This window comes from Engystomops pustulosus, unplaced genomic scaffold, assembly GCF_040894005.1.
Source record: "Engystomops pustulosus unplaced genomic scaffold, aEngPut4.maternal MAT_SCAFFOLD_183, whole genome shotgun sequence".
Taxonomy (NCBI): Eukaryota; Metazoa; Chordata; class Amphibia; order Anura; family Leptodactylidae; genus Engystomops; species Engystomops pustulosus.
In genome coordinates, this window is record NW_027285063.1 from 3,385 (window position 1) to 20,587 (window position 17,203).

At 41.5% G+C, this 17,203-nt stretch overlaps 1 protein-coding gene across 5 annotated transcripts in view; it reads left to right on the plus strand.

The window, feature by feature from the left end:
• The first annotated feature begins 418 nt into the window (after positions 1–418).
• LOC140108793 (epidermal growth factor receptor kinase substrate 8-like) overlaps positions 419–17,203 on the plus strand; it is a 74,690-nt gene continuing 57,905 nt past the window's right edge. For all 5 annotated transcript variants that reach the window (XM_072131956.1, XM_072131955.1, XM_072131957.1 and 2 more), the window contains exon 1: positions 419–536. The gene's annotated coding sequence lies outside the window, so the exon portion shown is untranslated. The remainder of the gene's footprint in view (positions 537–17,203) is intronic.

A 17,203-nucleotide genomic window follows, 5' to 3' on the forward strand; every position in this document is an offset into this window, starting at 1 on the left:
TCAGATACACAGGGGGGCCCCCTAGGTGTGGGGTACATGTCTCAGATACACAGGGGGGGCCCCTAGGTGTGGGGTACATGTCTCAGATACACAGGGGGGCCCCTAGGTGTGGGGTACATGTCTCAGATACACAGGGGCGCCCCCTAGGTGTGGGGTACATGTCTCAGATACACAGGGGGGCCCCTAGGTGTGGGGTACATGTCTCAGATACACAGGGGGGGCCCCTAGGTGTGGGGTACATGTCTCAGATACACAGGGGGGCCCCCTAGGTGTGGGGTACATGTCTCAGATGTTACAAGGGCGCCCCCTAGGTGTGGGGTACATGTCTCAGATACACAGGGGCGCCCCCTAGGTGTGGGGTACAGGGGTAGGTGAGGGCTATTACCCCCTGTAATGACATTTATTCTATCATAGGGAAATCAACACAAGTGACAGCAGGGTCCCCCCACCCCCGCAGGCTCCAGCCCCCCAACTCCCGGGCACTCAGGTGGATGCGCGAAGCCGCGTGGCAGCCTGGGCCGCAGAGTATGGCGACTGTAAGTGTATGGGGGGGGGGGGGGTAATATAATGTATGTGTGTAGTGTATGGGGGGGGGAAATATAATGTATGTGTGTAGTATATGGGGGGTAGTAATATAATGTATGTGTGTAGTGTATGGGGGGCAGTAATATAATGTATGTGTGTAGTGTATGGGGGGGGGAAATATAATGTATGTGTGTAGTATATGGGGGGGTAGTAATATAATGTATGTGTGTAGTGTATGGGGGGGGGGAATATAATGTATGTGTGTAGTGTATGGGGGGGGGGGGAATATAATGTATGTGTGTAGTGTATGGGGGCAGTAATATAATGTATGTGTGTAGTGTATGGGGGCAGTAATATAATGTATGTGTGTAGTGTATGGGGGCAGTAATATAATGTATGTGTGTAGTGTATGGGGGGGTAATATAATGTATGTGTGTAGTGTATGGGGGGGCAGTAATATAATGTATGTGTGTAGTGTATGGGGGGTAGTAATATAATGTATGTGTGTAGTGTATGGGGGGGCAGTAATATAATGTATGTGTGTAGTGTATGGGGGGGTGGTAATATAATGTATGTGTGTAGTGTATGGGGAGTAATATAATGTATGTGTGTAGTGTATGGGGGGGGGTAGTAATATAATGTATGTGTGTAGTGTATGGGGGGTATGGGGGGAGTAATATAATGTATGTGTGTAGTGTATGGGGGGGGTAGTAATATAATGTATGTGTGTAGTGTATGGGGGGGTAATATAATGTATGTGTGTAGTGTATGGGGGGGGTAATATAATGTATGTGTGTAGTGTATGGGGGGTAGTAATATAATGTATGTGTGTAGTGTATGGGGGGGGCAGTAATATAATGTATGTGTGTAGTGTATGGGGGGGCAGTAATATAATGTATGTGTGTAGTGTATGGGGGGTGGTAATATAATGTATGTGTGTAGTGTATGGGGGAGTAATATAATGTATGTGTGTAGTGTATGGGGGCAGTAATATAATGTATGTGTGTAGTGTATGGGGGGTAGTAATATAATGTATGTGTGTAGTGTATGGGGGGTAGTAATATAATGTATGTGTGTAGTGTATGGGGGGGAGTAATATAATGTATGTGTGTAGTGTATGGGGGGCAGTAATATAATGTATGTGTGTAGTGTATGGGGGGGCAGTAATATAATGTATGTGTGTAGTGTATGGGGGGCAGTAATATAATGTATGTGTGTAGTGTATGGGGGGTAGTAATATAATGTATGTGTGTAGTGTATGGGGGGCAGTAATATAATGTATGTGTGTAGTGTATGGGGGGCAGTAATATAATGTATGTGTGTAGTGTATGGGGGGGCAGTAATATAATGTATGTGTGTAGTGTATGGGGGGTAGTAATATAATGTATGTGTGTAGTGTATGGGGGCATAATATAATGTATGTGTGTAGTGTATGGGGGGTAGTAATATAATGTATGTGTGTAGTGTATGGGGGCAGTAATATAATGTATGTGTGTAGTGTATGGGGGGGTGTAATATAATGTATGTGTGTAGTGTATGGGGGGGAGTAATATAATGTATGTGTGTAGTGTATGGGGGGAGTAATATAATGTATGTGTGTAGTGTATGGGGGGGTAATATAATGTATGTGTGTAGTATATGGGGGGGCAGTAATATAATGTATGTGTGTAGTGTATGGGGGGGCAGTAATATAATGTATGTGTGTAGTGTATGGGGGGGCAGTAATATAATGTATGTGTGTGTGTATGGGGGGCAGTAATATAATGTATGTGTGTAGTGTATGGGGGGGCAGTAATATAATGTATGTGTGTAGTGTATGGGGGCAGTAATATAATGTATGTGTGTAGTGTATGGGGGGGCAGTAATATAATGTATGTGTGTAGTGTATGGGGGGCAGTAATATAATGTATGTGTGTAGTGTATGGGGGGCAGTAATATAATGTATGTGTGTAGTGTATGGGGGGGGTAATATAATGTATGTGTGTAGTGTATGGGGGGGCAGTAATATAATGTATGTGTGTAGTGTATGGGGGGGCAGTAATATAATGTATGTGTGTAGTGTATGGGGGCAGTAATATAATGTATGTGTGTAGTGTATGGGGGGCAGTAATATAATGTATGTGTGTAGTGTATGGGGGGGGGTAATATAATGTATGTGTGTAGTGTATGGGGGCAGTAATATAATGTATGTGTGTAGTGTATGGGGGGGGTAATATAATGTATGTGTGTAGTGTATGGGGGCGTAATATAATGTATGTGTGTAGTGTATGGGGGGGGCAGTAATATAATGTATGTGTGTAGTGTATGGGGGGAGTAATATAATGTATGTGTGTAGTGTATGGGGGGCAGTAATATAATGTATGTGTGTAGTGTATGGGGGGGCAGTAATATAATGTATGTGTGTAGTGTATGGGGGGGTAGTAATATAATGTATGTGTGTAGTGTATGGGGGGGCAGTAATATAATGTATGTGTGTAGTGTATGGGGGGCAGTAATATAATGTATGTGTGTAGTGTATGGGGGGGCAGTAATATAATGTATGTGTGTAGTGTATGGGGGGGGGTAATATAATGTATGTGTGTAGTGTATGGGGGGAGTAATATAATGTATGTGTGTAGTGTATGGGGGGGGTAATATAATGTATGTGTGTAGTGTATGGGGGGCAGTAATATAATGTATGTGTGTAGTGTATGGGGGGGTAGTAATATAATGTATGTGTGTAGTGTATGGGGGGTCAGTAATATAATGTATGTGTGTAGTGTATGGGGGGGCAGTAATATAATGTATGTGTGTAGTGTATGGGGGGCAGTAATATAATGTATGTGTGTAGTGTATGGGGGGGGCAGTAATATAATGTATGTGTGTAGTGTATGGGGGGGCAGTAATATAATGTATGTGTGTAGTGTATGGGGGGGTAGTAATATAATGTATGTGTGTAGTGTATGGGGGGGTAGTAATATAATGTATGTGTGTAGTGTATGGGGGGGCAGTAATATAATGTATGTGTGTAGTGTATGGGGGGCAGTAATATAATGTATGTGTGTAGTGTATGGGGGGAGTAATATAATGTATGTGTGTAGTGTATGGGGGGGCAGTAATATAATGTATGTGTGTAGTGTATGGGGGGGTAGTAATATAATGTATGTGTGTAGTGTATGGGGGGTAGTAATATAAATGTATGTGTGTAGTGTATGGGGGGAGTATATAATGTATGTGTGTAGTGTATGGGGGGGTAGTAATATAATGTATGTGTGTAGTGTATGGGGGTAGTAATATAATGTATGTGTGTAGTGTATGGGGGCAGTAATATAATGTATGTGTGTAGTGTATGGGGGCAGTAATATAATGTATGTGTGTAGTGTATGGGGGGCTAGTAATATAATGTATGTGTGTAGTGTATGGGGGGCAGTAATATAATGTATGTGTGTAGTGTATGGGGGGCAGTAATATAATGTATGTGTGTAGTGTATGGGGGGGCAGTAATATAATGTATGTGTGTAGTGTATGGGGGGGCAGTAATATAATGTATGTGTGTAGTGTATGGGGGGGTAGTAATATAATGTATGTGTGTAGTGTATGGGGGGGTAGTAATATAATGTATGTGTGTAGTGTATGGGGGGGCAGTAATATAATGTATGTGTGTAGTGTATGGGGGGGCAGTAATATAATGTATGTGTGTAGTGTATGGGGGGCAGTAATATAATGTATGTGTGTAGTGTATGGGGGGGTAGTAATATAATGTATGTGTGTAGTGTATGGGGGGGTAGTAATATAATGTATGTGTGTAGTGTATGGGGGCAGTAATATAATGTATGTGTGTAGTGTATGGGGGGGTAGTAATATAATGTATGTGTGCAGTGTATGGGGGAGTAATATAATGTATGTGTGCAGTGTATGGGGGGCAGTAATATAATGTATGTGTGTAGTGTATGGGGGGGTAATATAATGTATGTGTGTAGTGTATGGGGGGTAGTAATATAATGTATGTGTGTAGTGTATGGGGGGTAGTAATATAATGTATGTGTGTAGTGTATGGGGGGGCAGTAATATAATGTATGTGTGTAGTGTATGGGGGGGTAGTAATATAATGTATGTGTGTAGTGTATGGGGGCAGTAATATAATGTATGTGTGTAGTGTATGGGGGGGCAGTAATATAATGTATGTGTGTAGTGTATGGGGGGGCAGTAATATAATTGTATGTGTGTAGTGTATGGGGGGAGTAATATAATGTATGTGTGTAGTGTATGGGGGGCAGTATATAATGTATGTGTGTAGTGTATGGGGGGCAGTAATATAATGTATGTGTGTAGTGTATGGGGGGCAGTAATATAATGTATGTGTGTAGTGTATGGGGGGGGCAGTAATATAATGTATGTGTGTAGTGTATGGGGGCAGTAATATAATGTATGTGTGTAGTGTATGGGGGGTAGTAATATATGTATGTGTGTAGTGTATGGGGGGGGTAATATAATGTATGTGTGTAGTGTATGGGGGGGGGTAATATAATGTATGTGTGTAGTGTATGGGGGCAGTAATATAATGTATGTGTGTAGTATATGGGGGCAGTATATAATGTATGTGTGTGTGTATGGGGGGGGGTTATATAATGTATGTGTGTAGTGTATGGGGTAGTAATATATGTATGTGTGTAGTGTATGGGGGGGCAGTAATATAATGTATGTGTGTAGCGTATGGGGAGTAATATAATGTATGTGTGTAGTGTATGGGGGGGAGTAATATAATGTATGTGTGTAGTGTATGGGGGGAGTAATATAATGTATGTGTGTAGTGTATGGGGGCAGTATATAATGTATGTGTGTAGTATATGGGGGCAGTAATATAATGTATGTGTGTAGTGTATGGGGGGGGGTAATATAATGTATGTGTGTAGTGTATGGGGTAGTAATATAATGTATGTGTGTAGTGTATGGGGGGCAGTAATGTATGTGTGTAGTGTATGGGGGGAGTAATATAATGTATGTGTGTAGTGTATGGGGGGGTAGTAATATAATGTATGTGTGTAGTATATGGGGGTAGTATATGGCGGGGGTAATATAATGTATGTGTGTAGTGTATGGGGGCTGTAATATAATGTATGTGTGTAGTGTATGGGGGCAGTAATATAATGTATGTGTTTAGTGTATGGGGGGGGGTAATATAATGTATGTGTGTAGTGTATGGGGGGAGTAATATAATGTATGTGTGTGTGTATGGGGGGGCAGTAATATAATGTATGTGTGTAGTGTATGGGGGGGCAGTAATATAATGTATGTGTGTAGTGTATGGGGGGGCAGTAATATAATGTCTGTTTGTAGTGTATGGGGGGAGTAATATAATGTATGTGTGTAGTGTATGGGGGGTAGTAATATAATGTATGTGTGTAGTATTGGGGGGGTAGTATATGGCGGGGGTAATATAATGTATGTGTGTAGTGTATGGGGGGCTGTAATATAATGTATGTGTGTAGTGTATGGGGGCAGTAATATAATGTATGTGTGTAGTGTATGGGGGGGGTAATATAATGGGTGGAGTAATATAATGTATGTGTGTAGTGTATGGGGGGAGTAATATAATGTATGTGTGTAGGTATGGGGGGAGTAATATAATGTATGTGTGTCATGTATGGAGGGCAGTAATATAATGTATGTGTGTAGTGTATGGGGGCAGTAATATAATGTATGTGTGTAGTGTATGGGGGGTAATATAATGTATGTGTGTAGTGTATGGGGGGCAGTATATAATGTATGTGTGTAGTGTATGGGGGCAGTAATATAATGTATGTGTGTAGTGTATGGGGGGGTAGTAATATAATGTATGTGTGTAGTGTATGGGGGGGTAGTAATATAATGTATGTGTGTAGTGTATGGGGGGGCAGTAATATAATGTATGTGTGTAGTGTATGGGGGGGCAGTAATATAATGTATGTGTGTAGTGTATGGGGGGGCAGTAATATAATGTATGTGTGTAGTGTATGGGGGGGTAGTAATATAATGTATGTGTGTAGTGTATGGGGGGGTAGTAATATAATGTATGTGTGTGTGTATGGGGGCAGTAATATAATGTATGTGTGTAGTGTATGGGGGGTAGTAATATAATGTATGTGTGCAGTGTATGGGGGGAGTAATATAATGTATGTGTGTAGTGTATGGGGGGGTAATATAATGTATGTGTGTAGTGTATGGGGGGTAGTAATATAATGTATGTGTGTAGTGTATGGGGGGCAGTAATATAATGTATGTGTGTAGTGTATGGGGGTAGTAATATAATGTATGTGTGTAGTGTATGGGGGGCAGTAATATAATGTATGTGTGTAGTGTATGGGGGGGCAGTAATATAATGTATGTGTGTAGTGTATGGGGGCAGTAATATAATGTATGTGTGTAGTGTATGGGGGGGTAGTAATATAATGTATGTGTGTAGTGTATGGGGGGGGTAATATAATGTATGTGTGTAGTGTATGGGGGGGGGTAATATAATGTATGTGTGTAGTGTATGGGGGCAGTAATATAATGTATGTGTGTAGTATATGGGGGCAGTAATATATGTATGTGTGTAGTGTATGGGGGGGGTAATATAATGTATGTGTGTAGTGTATGGGGTAGTAATATAATGTATGTGTGTAGTATATGGGGGCAGTAATATAATGTATGTGTGTAGTGTATGGGGGGGGTAATATAATGTATGTGTGTAGTGTATGGGGTAGTAATATAATGTATGTGTGTAGTGTATGGGGGGGTAATATAATGTATGTGTGTAGTGTATGGGGGGGCAGTAATATAATGTATGTGTGTAGTGTATGGGGGGGCAGTAATATAATGTATGTGTTGTAGCGTATGGGGGAGTAATATAATGTATGTGTGTAGTGTATGGGGGGAGTAATATAATGTATGTGTGTAGTGTATGGGGGGAGTAATATAATGTATGTGTGTAGTGTATGGGGCAGTAATATAATGTATGTGTGTAGTATATGGGGGCAGTAATATAATGTATGTGTGTAGTGTATGGGGGGGGTAATATAATGTATGTGTGTAGTGTATGGGGTAGTAATATAATGTATGTGGTAGTGTATGGGGGGGCAGTAATGTATGTGTGTAGTGTATGGGGGGAGTAATATAATGTATGTGTGTAGTGTATGGGGTAGTAATATAATGTATGTGTGTAGTATATGGGGGGGTAGTATATGGCGGGGGGTAATATAATGTATGTGTGTAGTGTATGGGGGGCTGTAATATAATGTATGTGTGTAGTGTATGGGGGCAGTAATATAATGTATGTGTTTAGTGTATGGGGGGGGGTAATATAATGTATGTGTGTAGTGTATGGGGGGAGTAATATAATGTATGTGTGTAGTGTATGGGGGGGCAGTAATATAATGTATGTGTGTAGTGTATGGGGGGGCAGTAATATAATGTATGTGTGTAGTGTATGGGGGGCAGTAATATAATGTATGTGTGTAGTGTATGGGGGGAGTAATATAATGTATGTGTGTAGTGTATGGGGTAGTAATATAATGTATGTGTGTAGTATATGGGGGGGTAGTATATGGCGGGGGTAATATAATGTATGTGTGTAGTGTATGGGGGGCTGTAATATAATGTATGTGTGTAGTGTATGGGGGCAGTAATATAATGTATGTGTGTAGTGTATGGGGGGTAATATAATGTATGTGTGTAGTGTATGGGGGGGTAGTAATATAATGTATGTGTGTAGTGTATGGGGGGAGTAATATAATGTATGTGTGTAGTGTATGGGGGGAGTAATATAATGTATGTGTGTAATGTATGGAGGGCAGTAATATAATGTATGTGTGTAGTGTATGGGGGCAGTAATATAATGTATGTGTGTAGTGTATGGGGGGGGAGTAATATAATGTATGTGTGTAGTGTATGGGGGGCAGTAATATAATGTATGTGTGTAGTGTATGGGGGCAGTAATATAATGTATGTGTGTAGTGTATGGGGGGAGTAATATAATGTATGTGTGTAGTGTATGGGGGGGTAGTAATATAATGTATGTGTGTAGTGTATGGGGGAGTATATAATGTATGTGTGTAGTGTATGGGGGGGGGTAATATAATGTATGTGTGTAGTGTATGGGGGGAGTAATATAATGTATGTGTGTAGTGTATGGGGTGAGTAATATAATGTATGTGTGTAGTATATGGGGGGCAGTAATATAATGTATGTGTGTAGTGTATGGGGGGGCAGTAATATAATGTATGTGTGTAGTGTATGGGGGGGCAGTAATATAATGTATGTGTGTAGTGTATGGGGGGAGTAATATAATGTATGTGTGTAGTGTATGGGGGGGCAGTAATATAATGTATGTGTGTAGTGTATGGGGGGGGGTAATATAATGTATGTGTGTAGTGTATGGGGGGGGGTAATATAATGTATGTGTGTAGTGTATGGGGGCAGTAATATAATGTATGTGTGTAGTGTATGGGGGGGCAGTAATATAATGTATGTGTGTAGTGTATGGGGGGCAGTAATATAATGTATGTGTGTAGTGTATGGGGGGGAGTAATATAATGTATGTGTGTAGTGTATGGGGGGGCAGTAATATAATGTATGTGTGTAGTGTATGGGGGGGTAATATAATGTATGTGTGTAGTGTATGGGGGGGGTAATATAATGTATGTATGTAGTGTATTGGTTGGGCAGTAATATAATGTATGTGTGTAGTGTATGGGAGGGCAGTAATATAATGTATGTGTGTAGTGTATGGGGGGGGCAGTAATATAATGTATTTGTGTAGTGTATGGGGGCAGTAATATAATGTATCTGTGTTGTGTATGGGGGGCAGTAATATAATGTATGTGTGTAGTGTATGGGGGGGCAGTAATATAATGTATGTGTGTAGTGTATGGGGGGGGGCAGTAATATAATGTATGTGTGTAGTGTATGGGGGGGCAGTAATATAATGTATGTGTGTAGTGTATGGGGGGAGTAATATAATGTATGTGTGTAGTGTATGGGGGGCAGTAATATAATGTATGTGTGTAGTGTATGGGGGCAGTAATATATGTATGTGTGTAGTTATGAGGGGCAGTAATATAATGTATGTGTGTAGTGTATGGGGGGGCAGTAATATAATGTATGTGTGTAGTGTATGGGGGGAGTAATATAATGTATGTGTGTAGTGTATGGGGGGGAGTAATATAATGTATGTGTGTAGTGTATGGGGGGGGGAGTATATAATGTATGTGTGTAGTGTATGGGGGGGCAGTATATAATGTATGTGTGTAGTGTATGGGGGCAGTAATATAATGTATGTGTGTAGTGTATGGGGGGGTAGTAATATAATGTATGTGTGTAGTGTATGGGGGGAGTAATATAATGTATGTGTGTAGTGTATGGGGGGTAGTAATATAATGTATGTGTGTAGTGTATGGGGGGAAGTAATATAATGTATGTGTGTAGTGTATGGGGGGGCAGTAATATAATGTATGTGTGTAGTGTATGGGGAGTAATATATGTATGTGTGTAGTGTATGGGGGGGCAGTAATATAATGTATGTGTGTAGTGTATGGGGGGAGTAATATAATGTATGTGTGTAGTGTATGGGGGGGGAGTAATATAATGTATGTGTGTAGTGTATGGGGGGGCAGTAATATAATGTATGTGTGTAGTGTGTGGGGGGGCAGTAATATAATGTATGTGTGTAGTGTATGGGGGGAGTAATATAATGTATGTGTGTAGTGTATGGGGGGGTAATATAATGTATGTGTGTAGTGTATGGGGGGGTAATATAATGTATGTGTGTAGTGTATGGGGGGGCAGTAATATAATGTATGTGTGTAGTGTATGGGGGGCAGTAATATAATGTATGTGTGTAGTATATGGGGGGTAGTAATATAATGTATGTATGTAGTGTATGGGGGGGCAGTAATATATGTATGTGTGTAGTGTATGGGGGGGCAGTAATATAATGTATGTGTGTAGTGTATGGGGGGGCAGTAATATTAATGTGTGTAGTATATGGGGGAGTAATATAATGTATGTGTGTAGTGTATGGGGGGGTAATATAATGTATGTGTGTAGTGTATGGGGGGTAGTAATATAATGTATGTGTGTAGTGTATGGGGGGGCAGTAATATAATGTATGTGTGTAGTGTATGGGGGGGGGGTAATATAATGTATGTATGTAGTGTATGGGGGGGCAGTAATATAATGTATGTGTGTAGTGTATGGGGGGGTAGTAAATAATGTATGTGTGTAGTGTATGGGGGGGTCCACGCCAGTAATATAATGTATGTGTGTAGTGTATGGGGGGAGTATATATAATGTATGTGTGTAGTGTATGGGGGGTAGTAATATAATGTATGTATGTAGTGTATGGGGGGGCAGTAATATAATGTATGTGTGTAGTGTATGGGGGGCAGTAATATAATGTATGTGTGTAGTGTATGGGGGAGTAATATAATGTATGTGTGTAGTGTATGGGGGCAGTAATATAATGTATGTGTGTAGTGTATGGGGGGTAGTAATATAATGTATGTGTGTAGTGTATGGGGGGGCTGTAATATAATGTATGTGTGTAGTGTATGGGGGCAGTAATATATGTATGTGTGTAGTGTATGGGGGGGTAGTAATATAATGTATGTGTGTAGTGTATGGGGGGAGTAATATAATGTATGTGTGTAGTGTATGGGGGGGCAGTAATATAATGTATGTGTGTAGTGTATGGGGGCAGTAATATAATGTATGTGTGTAGTGTATGGGGGGCAGTAATATAATGTATGTGTGTAGTGTCTGGGGGCAGTAATATAATGTATGTGTGTAGTGTATGGGGGGCAGTATATAATGTATGTGTGTAGTGTATGGGGAAGTAATATAATGTATGTGTGTAGTGTATGGGGGGTAGTAATATAATGTATGTGTGTAGTGTATGGGGGGGCAGTAATATAATGTATGTGTGTAGTGTATGGGGGGGGTAGTAATATAATGTATGTGTGTAGTGTATGGGGGGAGTAATATAATGTATGTGTGTAGTGTATGGGGGGGGTAGTAATATAATGTATGTGTGTAGTGTATGGGGGGAGTAATATAATGTATGTGTGTAGTGTATGGGGGGGGGTAATATAATGTATGTGTGTAGTGTATGGGGGGAGTAATATAATGTATGTGTGTAGTGTATGGGGGGAGTAATATAATGTATGTGTGTAGTATATGGGGGGCAGTAATATAATGTATGTGTGTAGTGTATGGGGGGGCAGTAATATAATGTATGTGTGTAGTGTATGGGGGGGCAGTAATATAATGTATGTGTGTAGTGTATGGGGGGGCAGTAATATAATGTATGTGTGTAGTGTATGGGGGGTAATATAATGTATGTGTGTAGTGTATGGGGGGGTAATATAATGTATGTGTGTAGTGTATGGGGGGGCAGTAATATAATGTATGTGTGTAGTGTATGGGGAGTAATATAATGTATGTGTGTAGTGTATGGGGGGGCAGTAATATAATGTATGTGTGTAGTGTATGGGGGGAGTAATATAATGTATGTGTGTAGTGTATGGGGGGCAGTAATATAATGTATGTGTGTAGTGTATGGGGGGGGGTAATATAATGTATGTGTGTAGTGTATGGGGAGTAATATAATGTATGTGTGTAGTGTATGGGAGGTAGTAATATAATGTATGTGTTGTAGTGTATGGGGAGTAGTAATATAATGTATGTGTGTAGTGTATGGGGGGCAGTAATATAATGTATGTGTGTAGTGTATGGGGGGTAGTAATATAATGTATTTGTGTAGTGTATGGGGGGTAGTAATATAATGTATGTGTGTAGTGTATGGTGGGGTAATATAATGTATGTGTGTAGTGTATGGGGGCAGTAATATAATGTATGTGTGTAGTGTATGGGGGCAGTAATATAATGTATGTGTGTAGTGTATGGGGGCAGTAATATAATGTATGTGTGTAGTGTATGGGGGCAGTAATATAATGTATGTGTGTAGTGTATGGGGGGGCAGTAATATAATGTATGTGTGTAGTGTATGGGGGGCAGTAATATAATGTATGTGTGTAGTGTATGGGGAGGGCAGTAATATAATGTATGTGTGTAGTGTATGGGGGGGCAGTGTAATATAATGTATGTGTGTAGTGTAATGGGGGGAGTAGTAATATAATGTATGTGTGTAGTGTATGGGGGCAGTAATATAATGTATGTGTGTAGTGTATGGGGGGGGCAGTAATATAATGTATGTGTGTAGTGTATGGGGGGCAGTAATATAATGTATGTGTGTAGTGTATGGGGAGGGCAGTAATATAATGTATGTGTGTAGTGTATGGGGGGGGGGAGTAAATATAATGTATGTGTGTAGTGTATGGGGGCAGTAATATAATGTATGTGTGTGTGTATGGGGGCAGTAATATAATGTATGTGTGTAGTGTATGGGGGCAGTAATATAATGTATGTGTGTAGTGTATGGGGGGAGTAATATAATGTATGTGTGAAGTGTATGGGGGGGCAGTAATATAATGTATGTGTGTAGTGTATGGGGGGGCAGTAATATAATGTATATGTGTGTAGTGTATGGGCTGGGGCAGTAATATAATGTATGTGTGTAGTGTATGGGGGGGTAATATAATGTATGTGTGTAGTGTATGGGGGCATTAATATAATGTATATGTGTAGTGTATGGGGGGTGTAATATAATGTATGTGTGTAGTGTATGGGGGGGTAATATAATGTATGTGTGTAGTGTATGGGGGGGCAGTAATATATGTATGTGTGTACGAGTATGGGGGGGCAGTAATATAAAGTAAGTGTGAGTGTATGGGGGAAATAATGTGTGTAGTGTAAGGGGGGAGTAATATAATGTATGTGTGTGTGTATGTGTGTATTAGGGGGCAGTAATATAATGTATGTGTGTAGTGTATGGGGGCAGTAATATAATGTATGTGTGTAGTGTATGGGGGAGTAATATAATGTATGTGGTGTAGTGTATTGGGGGCAGTAATATAATGTATGTGTGTAGTGTATGGGGGGGCAGTAATATAATGTATGTGTGTATGTGTATGGGGGGGCAGTAATATAAAGTATGTGTGTAGTGTATGGGGGGGTAGTAATATAATGTATGTGTGTAGTGTATGGGGGGGTAGTAATATAATGTATGTGTGTAGTGTATGGGGGGAGTAATATAATGTATGTGTGTAGTGTATGGGGGAGTAATATAATGTATGTGTGTAGTGTATGGGGGGCAGTAATATAATGTATGTGTGTAGTGTATGGGGGGGTAGTAATATAATGTATGTGTGTAGTGTATGGGGGGAGTAATATAATGTATGTGTGTAGTGTATGGGGGGCAGTAATATAATGTATGTGTGTAGTGTATGGGGGGAGTAATATAATGTATGTGTGTAGTGTATGGGGGGGCAGTAATATAATGTATGTGTGTAGTGTATGGGGGGGCAGTAATATAATGTATGTGTGTAGTGTATGGGGGGTAGTAATATAATGTATGTGTGTAGTGTATGGGGGGAGTTATATAAATGTATGTGTGTAGTGTATGGGGGGAGTATATAATGTATGTGTGTAGTGTATGGGGGGGGGAGTAATATAATGTATGTGTGTAGTGTATGGGGGGTAGTAATATAATGTATGTGTGTAGTGTATGGGGGGGCAGTAATATAATGTATGTGTGTAGTGTATGGGGGGGTAGTAATATAATGTATGTGTGTAGTGTATGGGGGGGTAGTAATATAATGTAATGAGTGTAGTGTGTGGGGGGCAGTAATATAATGTATGTGTGTAGTGTATGGGGGGAGTAATATAATTGTATGTGTGTAGTGTATGGGGGGGTAATATATGTATGTGTGTATGTGTATGGGGGGGTAATATAATGTATGTGTGTAGTGTATGGGGGGGCAGTAATATAATGTATGTGTGTAGTGTATGGGGGGCAGTAATATAATGTATGTGTGTAGTGTATGGTGGGGCAGTAATATAATGTATGTGTGTAGTGTATGGGGGGGCAGTAATATAATGTATGTGTGTAGTGTATGGGGGGCAGTAATATAATGTATGTGTGTAGTGTATGGGGGGTAGTAATATAATGTATGTGTGTAGTATAGGGGGGTAGTAATATAATGTATGTGTGTAGTGTATGGGGGGTAGTAATATAATGTATGTGTGTAGTGTATGGGGGGAGTAATATAATGTATGTGTGAGTGTATGGGGGGGGTAATATAATGTATGTGTGTAGTGTATGGGGGCAGTAATATAATGTATGTGTGTAGAGTATGGGGGGCAGTAATATAATGTATGTGTGTAGTATGGGGGGGTAGTAATATAATGTATGTGTGTAGTATATGGGGGGTAGTAATATAATGTATGTGTGTAGTGTATGGGGGGTAGTAATATAATGTATGTGTGTAGTGTATGGGGGGAGTAATATAATGTATGTGTGTAGTGTATGGGGGGTAGTAATATAATGTATGTGTGTAGTGTATGGGGGGAGTAATATAATGTATGTGTGTAGTGTATGGGGGAGTAATATAATGTATGTGTGTAGTGTATGGGGGGTAGTAATATAATGTTATGTGTGTAGTGTATGGGGGGGAGTAATATAATGTATGTGTGTAGTTATGGGGGGGGAGTAATATAATGTATGTGTGTAGTGTGTGGGGGGGCAGTGTGTATGTGTGTAGTGTATGGGGGGCAGTGTGTATGTGTATAGTGTATGGGGGGCAGTGTGTATGTGTATAGTGTATGGGGGGCAGTGTGTATGTGTATAGTGTGTGAGGGGAAGTGTGTATGTGTGTAGTGTGTGGGGGGCAGCGTGTATGTATGTGTGTAGTGTGTGGGGGGCAGCGTGTATGTGTGTAGTGTGTGGGGGGCAGCGTGTATGTGTGTATGTGTGTGGGGGGCAGCGTGTATGTGTGTAGTGTGTGGGGGCAGCGTGTATGTGTGTAGTGTATGGGGGGCAGCGTGTATGTGTGTAGTGTGTGGGGGGCAGCGTGTATGTGTGTAGTGTGTGGGGGGCAGCGTGTATGTGTGTAGTGTGTGGGGGGCAGCGTGTATGTGTGTAGTGTGTGGGGGGCAGCGTGTAAGTGTGTAGTGTGTGGGGGGCAGCGTGTATGTGTGTAGTGTGTGGGGGCAGGCGTGTATGTGTATAGTGTATGGGGGGCAGTGTGTATGTGTATAGTGTATGGGGGGCAGTGTGTATGTGTATAGTGTGTGAGGGGAAGTGTGTATGTGTGTAGTGTGTGGGGGGCAGCGTGTATGTGTGTAATGTGTGGGGGGCAGCGTGTATGTGTGTAGTGTATGGTGGGCAGTGTGTATGTGTATAGTGTATGGGGGGCAGTGTGTATGTGTGTAGTGTATGGGGGACAGCGTGTATGTGTATAGTGTGTGAGGGGAAGTGTGTATGTGTGTAGTGTGTGGGGGGCAGCGTGTATTTATGTGTGTAGTGTATGGGGGGCAGCGTGTATGTATGTGTGTAGTGTATGGGGGGCAGCGTGTATGTATGTGTATAGTGTGTGAGGGGAAGTGTGTATGTGTGTAATGTGTGGGGGGCAGCGTGTATGTGTGTAGTGTGTGGGGGCAGCGTGTATGTGTGTAGTGTGTGGGGGGCAGCGTGTATGTGTGTAGTGTATGGGGGGCAGCGTGTATGTATGTGTATAGTGTGTGAGGGGAAGTGTGTATGTGTGTAATGTGTGGGGGGCAGCGTGTATGTGTGTAGTGTGTGGGGGCAGCGTGTATGTGTGTAGTGTGTGGGGGGCAGCGTGTAAGTGTGTAGTGTGTGGGGGGCAGCGTGTATGTGTGTAGTGTGTGGGGGGCAGCGTGTAAGTGTGTAGTGTGTGGGGGCAGCGTGTATGTGTGTAATGTGTGGGGGTTACAGTTGCCAAAAAAGTTTTTTCACTAGGACCACATTGTGACTGGGTTTGGATTCAACATAGCAGAAAAAAGTTGTCCTACGTGGACACATAAACCCATTTGTCACGTAAAATTTAACTTTATTAGTGTATATTAAAAGATGAATATGCTCCGTCCAAAATGTTTAAAAGTTTACAGAGTGTAGATGCTAGAATTTATATTTCGGTTGGGTGGACAGGATTTATCAGGCAGCTTGTGCCACTATGACCCGCAAGGAGGGGGACAGTCCTCAAATAGGGAGGTATACCCGCTATAACCGCGGTGGGGACGCCCCACGTTAGGTTAGTATTGGGGCCCCACGGTATTTTGCGGTCATTGTCAGTAATCCCTATGAACTGGTCTGAATTAAACTTTTCTGCTGCCAGTAACTCCTATAGATCGGTCTAGATTGGCTCTGCTGCAGTTAAGTAACTAAGTTACTGATATATTGTCTTATAGTTTTCTATCTAGCTATCCACTGCCTCTGAATTAAAACTGCCTAATAGCCCCCCCGACATGTTTCGCCACATGCCGTGGCGTCCTCAGGGGATCGGGGCTATAGGCTAATGTGTGGGGGGCAGCGTGTATGTGTGTAGTGTATGGGGGGCAGTGTGTATGTATGTATGTATGTATGTGTGTAGTGTATGGGGGGCAGTGTGTATGTATGTATGTATGTGTGTAGTGTATGGGGGCAGTGTGTATGTATGTGTGTAGTGTATGGGGGGCAGTGTGTATGTGTGTGTGTAGTGTGTGGGGGGCAGCGTGTATGTATGTGTGTGTGTGTGGGGGGCAGTGTGTATGTATGTGTGTAGTG